The sequence below is a fragment of the Tachysurus fulvidraco genome, chromosome 13 (assembly GCF_022655615.1).
Source record: "Tachysurus fulvidraco isolate hzauxx_2018 chromosome 13, HZAU_PFXX_2.0, whole genome shotgun sequence".
NCBI classification, from domain to species: Eukaryota; Metazoa; Chordata; class Actinopteri; order Siluriformes; family Bagridae; genus Tachysurus; species Tachysurus fulvidraco.
In genome coordinates, this window is record NC_062530.1 from 187,815 (window position 1) to 195,314 (window position 7,500).

Here is a 7,500-nt window from a genome sequence, read left to right on the forward strand (position 1 = left end):
TGTGAGTGAATACTCTTATCTTTATTGCTTTTTTTTCATGTTGTATGTTGTGTGATTTGAATGAGCATAGGGTGGTGTGTAGTGAGTAGTGAGTAGTGAGTGTGTGTGTGTGTGTGTGTGTGTGTGTGTGTGTGTGTGTGTGTGTGTGTGTGTGTGTGTGTGAGTGTGTGTGAGAGGCGTTGAAGCGGCTCGTGCTGAGTTCGGCACGAGCCTTTACTTTCCGTGTTTTCGGCGTCATGGCTTTAACAAACCTGACCCGGAAACATGGGTTTAAGTTGCTACCGACGGTCGCGTGCACCGTAGAGGAGTGCGCCGCCGCGGTAGCTAAACTAATCGGCGGTAGGAGCATTGTCTCTGCCGGCCGCATGAATAAGGCTGTGGTGATATTTGTAGATGAAGTCCACAAAGTTGAGGTTGTGGTCGCTAATGGAGTTGTGATCAGAGACACGTTGATCAAAGCTTTTCCCCTCAGTAGCCCCTCGAAAAGGGTTATTTTGTCTAATGTTCCCCCCTACATAGACAACAAGGTTCTGCTAGAACAACTGGCTAGATTTGGGAAACCTGTGTCTGAGATCAAGCCAATTACAACAGGCTACAAAGACCCGGAGATGAAGCACATTTTGTCCTACAGGAGATTTGTATATATGATCATGAACAACAGGGATGAAGACCTGAACATAGTGTTCAAGGTCAAAGTGAATGGGGAAGAATTTGTCATTTTTGCAACTTCTGGGGTGTTGAAGTGTTTTGGGTGTGGTCAGGAGGGGCATATGTTCAGGAACTGTCCTGAGAAAGAGGTCGATGGTGGTAAGGAGACAGGAATGCAGAAAGAAAAAGATAAGCATGACAGTGAGGGAAACAATGTACACACAGACAGGGCAAGAGGAAGTAACACAAGAAAACAGTAGTACAAGAGAAGGTCAGAAAGACAAGAGAAACAAATGAGCCAGAAGCAGGACAGATGGAGACAGGAAAGGAAAATCCAGAAGTTTATAATGACAATCCAGAACAAAAACAGAGGACGGTTTGGACATCAGAGTAGCGAGGAGTCGTAGCTACAGACAACACGGACTGATCACAGCTGATGCAGGGTTCACTGTGGTCAGATCCAAAAGGAAGTCTAAGGCAAGCGGTAGTGGCCGTCAGACTAGGAAGAAAGGGCTTGTTGAAGCAGTACATGAACAACAAAGTGCAAACAGTCAAGAAGCAGTGATGGAGTCGGGCAGTGAGCAAGACACCAAAACAGACACAGACAGCGATATGACCAACTCACTAAAGATCAGGCAGGCACATATTACAGCTAAGGAGATAAAAAGGTTTCTCCAAAAAACAAAGAACATGAAGGGAGTCAAAATAGACCAGCACTTCCCCGACAAACAACGTTTTGTATGACTCAGCTACTAACATAATAAGAGACAAAAACAAAAGTTTCACACACCAAGAAGTTTATCGTCTAAAAAGCTCATAACCTACAAAAACAAGAAGGATTTGCTGTGTGATGAGGATGACAGTGCATGACCTATTACTCTGTGACGTAATGCTAGTCTGTTTCTATGTCATACTTTATCTCATGTCTGATTTTAACATGCTTCTTTGAATTTACGTGGAGGAAGGATGTTAAAAAAGAACAGAACGTATGAATTAATGCGACTGAAAAACATAGATGTGATGTTTTTACAAGAAACGCACAGTGATAAAGAGAATGAGTCCAGATGGATGATGGAATGGTGAAGGTGAAGTTGTTTTTAAGTTCACTGAGTTCAGTAAGCGCCGGAGTGGGCATTCTGTTTGCCAACATTTCATACCAAGAATCTTACACCACACAAGAGATGTTGCTGGTAGACTGATGTTGGTGAAGCAAAATATGAACTTTTTAATCTTGTATTTATTAACATTTATGCTCCAACTAACGGCCCTGAACGAGTTTTGCTTTTTAAGTAAATTATGTGAACTTTTATCCAGTTTGTGATTTTAAAGACTATCTGTTTTTAGGAGGAGATTTTAACTGCACTCAAATTGATTTGATGGATAGAAACCACACAGAACCCCACGCAGCATCGAAGCATATACACTTACACGTCTGATAAAAACCCATGATCTGATAGATGTGTGGAGAAGGCAACATGGGAACGAGAGACAAACACATGGGTACATTGCAGAGACGATTTTATTTCGCTAGCTAGACTAGACAGGTTTTATTGTTTTAAACATCATTCAATGTTTTTTAAAACTAGCCAAATGACACCCGTTAGCTTCTCGGATCACTTTTTTAGTCAAGATGCAGAGTTTTTATTGCAAATTTTAAACATAGAAGTGCCCATCACCATACTGGCATTTTAATGTTTCCTTGCTGACTGATGCTAATTTTATTGAGTCTTTTAGATTTTCTGGTACCTCTTTTAGGAAAGAAAAGAGAGATTTCTCCTCCTATAGACAGTGGTGGGACCATGGGAAGATTTTAATCCAGCAGCTCTGTCAGGAGTACACTGCCAACGTCACAAGGGACATCACCAAGTCATAAGAGAGCTGGAGAATAGATATTGTGGAACTCCAGGCCTTGACTGAGTCCACAGGAAGTAGAGGACATTTTGAGAACCTCAAGGCAAAAAAAGCTTAATGGCAGATCTATTGGGCACAAAAGCACAAGGAGCTCTCGTTCCGTTCTCGCTTCAAGGGCGTCACGAAAGTGATGCCCCCTCACGGTACTTCTTCGGTCTGGAGAAGAAGACGGACAGAGCAGACTCATGCACACACTACGGACAGCAGACGGTCAAAACATAACCCACACTAGTGACATCAGACGGTACGCCACACAGTTCTACAGGGATCTGTATGACAACAAGTACAGTGACAATCAAGAACTACTAGAGGTTTTCACAGAGGGCTCCCAAAGGTCCCCCTGAGGAGAATGCTGCACTGGATGGTCCGCTGGTTCTAGAGGAGCTGCAGGCCGCCCTGAACACAATGGCAGGAGGGAAAGCACCAGGTATAGACGGCCTGCCAAGCGGAATTCTTCAAGTTTTTCTGGCAGGAACTGGGGGAAGACCTGCTAGAAGTTCTCACCGAAAGCTGTGAGGAAGGCTGTCTACCCCTGAGCAGCCGGAGGGCCGTACTCACAACTTCTGCCCAAAAAAGGTGATCTGCAAGACCTCAAGAACTGGCGTCCAGTTGTCACATTATGCACGGACTACAAGATCATGTCGAAAGCGCTGGCGTACCGTCTCAGGAATGTTATGGACTCCATAATTCACGTCGACCAGACTTACTGTGTACCCAATAGATCTATTCATTGATAACGTTTCTCTGATTCGGGACATTTTGGACGTCTCCAGCTCATTGGCGAATGATCTTGGTCTGATTCACTGGATCAAGAAAAAGCTTTTGAAGGGTTGAGCACCAATACCTCTGGCAAACTCTAGGGGCTTTTGGTCTCAACCCCAGTCTTATAGCAATGATAAAGGTGATAGTGTACCAGGATGCTGAAAGTGTACTCAAGATCAACGGAGGGTTTAAGCGCTCCTTTTAATGTAAATCGGGGAAACTAGACAAGGTTGCTCGCTATCAGGTATGTTATATACTCTATCAATCGAACCGTTTTGCACAGATTGCGAATGTCTTTAAATGGTTTATATTCTTCCTGGTTTTAATGCTTCACATGTTTTATCTGCATATGCCGACGATGTTATGGTCTTAATACAAACCAAAAAAGATATCAAGGTTTTGAAATTGTTGTTGCTGATTTTAGTCAGTTTCCTCGTCAAAGGTAAACTGGAAAAAAAGTGAAGTACCCCCCTTGCGGTAGGGAACTGGACCGTCCGGCCCTACCTAAATAACAAATGGACTAGACTGGACAAGAGATTTCAGTATACTTAGGGATCTTTTTAATATGATGAAAAGAAAAACTGCGGAAGGAGTATTGGAAAAAATAGAAGGCAAATTAAAAAAATGGGAATGGCTTAAACCAAATATGTCACTTAGAGGGAGAGTGCTGGTGGCCAACCAATTTAGTAGCCTCTACACTGTTGGCATCGTTTAGCCTGCCTGGAGCCCCCCACAGCCTTGTTGAAAAAATTTCAGGCAGCATTAGTTAATTTTGTATGGGACAAATTACACTGGGTCCCTCAGTGCATTCTCTTACTCCCTAAGGATGAAGGAGGGCAGGGACTTGTAGATATCCGGAGCAGAATTGCAACTTTCCGTTTTCAAACTGTACAAAAATACCTGATCGGGTCTGATTCCCTGATATGGAGAGATTTTATGAGTTTTATTCTGCAAAAAGTCAATGGTTTTAATTGTGATCGCACTTTATTTTTAATGGACCCCAGTGTTTTAAATGTTTCTAACATGTCTGTTTTTTATAAAAGTGTATTTAAAACATGGACTCTGTTCGGCCGTGGATCCCAAGGCCCGGCGGTGTCACTGTATTGGCTCCTAGAAGAGCCTTTAGTGGGAGGAGGACGACTGGACATCACAGACACTTCTGCAGGCCTCACACAAACCCTGGTGTGCCAGAACTTCACGACCTTGAGGGAGACTGGTGGACACTGCAGGACCAGACTTCAATGACACGGAAGCAGTGGCCAAAGAACTCGGGCTACGATCACTGCGACATATGGAAAGCAACATCAACAAATGGATCAACAAGTTGTCGAAAGAGAACTGCATCTATTGAGGAGTACCACGAAGGGACTGAAACACCCGATAAAGGCGACCCTTTCCCAGAACTGGAACTTTTACCGAAGCCTTCATGTTTTAATGGTTTGTTCCTTGATACAGAAAAAAGACATGTTTTTACCAATTATGAAGCAAAAGGAAAGGAAATATACAAATGTGTGTGTGAAACTGTAAACAAAAGAAAGCTGGATGGGAGGAAAGACACGGTTGTGGAGGGACAAGCTGGGGGTTTTAGACGACACTAAACCGACATGGAGAGTTTTTTATAAATTACCACTAAGAAAGCGAGCAGGGTGATTTACAGTGGAGGATTTTACATGGGGCGGTGGGGGTGACGTTTTTAATCTCCAAGTTAAACCCTGATGTTTTAAAGACTTTCCTTTTTGCACAGAAACAGAAACGGTTTTTCACTGTTTTTTACATTGCCAAAAGACTTAACCCTCTGTTGAGCTGCTGAAAGCACTTTTTTATCCTTTTTAGTGAAACTTGGTCCCAGGTAGGTTTTATCTTTGGGGCTGGGTATAAAAAAAGAGAAAAACAGAAATGGGAACTGATCAATTTTATTGTTGGAGAGGCAAAAATGGCCATCTATATGAGTCGAAAAAACAAAATCGAGAAGACAGGATTGATCCCACTTCTGTTTTTAAGGCTCTAGTGAAAGCTAGAGTCAAAATTGATTTTAATTTTTTTAAAGCAATGAATGATTTGAGCGCTTTTATGTTGAAATGGTGTTATGCAAAAGTTATCTGTTTTATTGATGATGATGATGAGCTAATTTTTAACACCCTTTTACACTAACATCTTTAAGAAAAAGTGCTGCTAGTTTTGAAACATTGTATTGTAATGATGGATTTAATAAGAGGAGTTAAAATCAAAAAAATCTCTATCTGGAGGAATGAAAGTAGAGAAAAATAGAGAGAGACGAGAAACGAGAGATAGACGCGAAAAAAGAAGAGAAGAGAAAGATGAACGAAATCCGGAGAGAGAGAGTAAGCAGAGATGAGAGAGAGAACTCGATAGAGCTAGAGGAGAGAGAGAGAGAGCGAGATAGTAGCTAGAGAGAGAGAGATCGAGTCTGCGGAAGGTAGAGCGAGATAGACGAGAGAAAAAAAAGAGAGCGAGAGAGATAGAGGGAGGAAGAGAAAGAGAGAAAAAGAGAGAGAGAGAAAGACGAGAAAAAAGAGAAGAAAAAAGAGAAAGCGAGAAAAGAGACGAGAGAGAGAGAGAGAGAGCGCAGCGAGAGAGAGCGAGAGAGTAGTAGAAGAGAAAGAGAGGGAGCGAGAAGACGAGCAACATAGAGAGCGAGAGATCGAGCGGAGGAGCAGAGAGCGCGCGCGCGCGCGCGGCGCGCGCGCTCGCGCGCGCGCGCGCGCGGGAGACGCGCCCGCGGCGCGCGCGCGCTCGCGCGCTGCGCCGCGCGCGCGCGCGGGGAGGAAGAGAGAGAGGACGAGAGAGAAGAGAGAGAGCGGAGAGAGAGGGAGTGGCGAGAGAGAGAGAGACAGAGAGAGAGAGAGAGTGATGAAGCATCTCTCTATCTCCTCCTCTACCCTCCTCTCTCTCTCTCTCTCTCTCTCTCTCTCTCTCTCTCTCTCTCTCTCACACACACACACACACACACACACACACACATACACACACACACACCTTGTTACCTACACCTTGTGTCTGTTCTGGTGGCTACGTTGTGGTTTCAGCTGAAGATGTACAGAGTCTCAGCACTAGCAGATTGTGTTTCTCTGTAAATAAAAGGAGAAGACGAGGCAGTGTGTGCGACAGCAAATGCCAGCGTCTAATTGATAAGAAATGAATCTCAATTAGGGCCATTAATCATGTAGGCAGGCGGCGGTGACAGCACATTGCCTCTCCTCAGCAGATAAGCCGAGTGGCATAAATTGGAAAATAGCCTGAAACAGTCGGCCCTTAAACAGTAGACAGAAATCAGGTGTAGAGTTTTGCAGCAGTCAGAAGCTGATGCTGAAACAATAAGTCACATCGTTATGAGCTTTTGGCATCAGATCTAAACACACAACCATGAGCTTGTCGAGTTTTTATTTAATATGTCCTCATAAATCAGCAGAGATCAAACTTACTTTCAGCTGATTTCCAAGAACCACATTTAGAGTAAAAACAACATGGAAGACCTTTATTGAGGATCTCAAATGTACTGTTTACTGCCTCAGTGTGTATAATCACTTCTGTTAACAACAAGCTATAACATGCTCACCTGTCAATCAATCTCATTTGTGCATAGTAAGATCTTTACACACACACACACACACACACACACACACACACACACACACACACACACACACACACACACACACACACACACACAAACACCGTCCACACACATACACAACAACAGACAACACCAAAAAAAGAAAACAAAAAACAAAGAAAACAAACAAAAAACAAAAAAAAACACAAACACAAAAAAAAAAACAAACACAAACCACAACACAAAAAAACACACACAAACACAAAAAAGAACACACACAAAAGCAAAAAAAACACAAACACACACAAACACAAACACACACACAAACACAAAAAAACACAAAAAAACACACACAAACACAAACACAACAACACAAAACACAAAAACAAACAAAAAAAACACACAAAACACACACAAACAACACAAAAAACAACACAAAACACAACACAACAACACAACACACACAAACAACACACACAACACACACAAACCACACACACAACACAACACATACACACATACACACACATACACAAACACAAAAACAACAACACAGACATAAAAAACACACAGAACACACAAAACAAACAAACACACACACACAC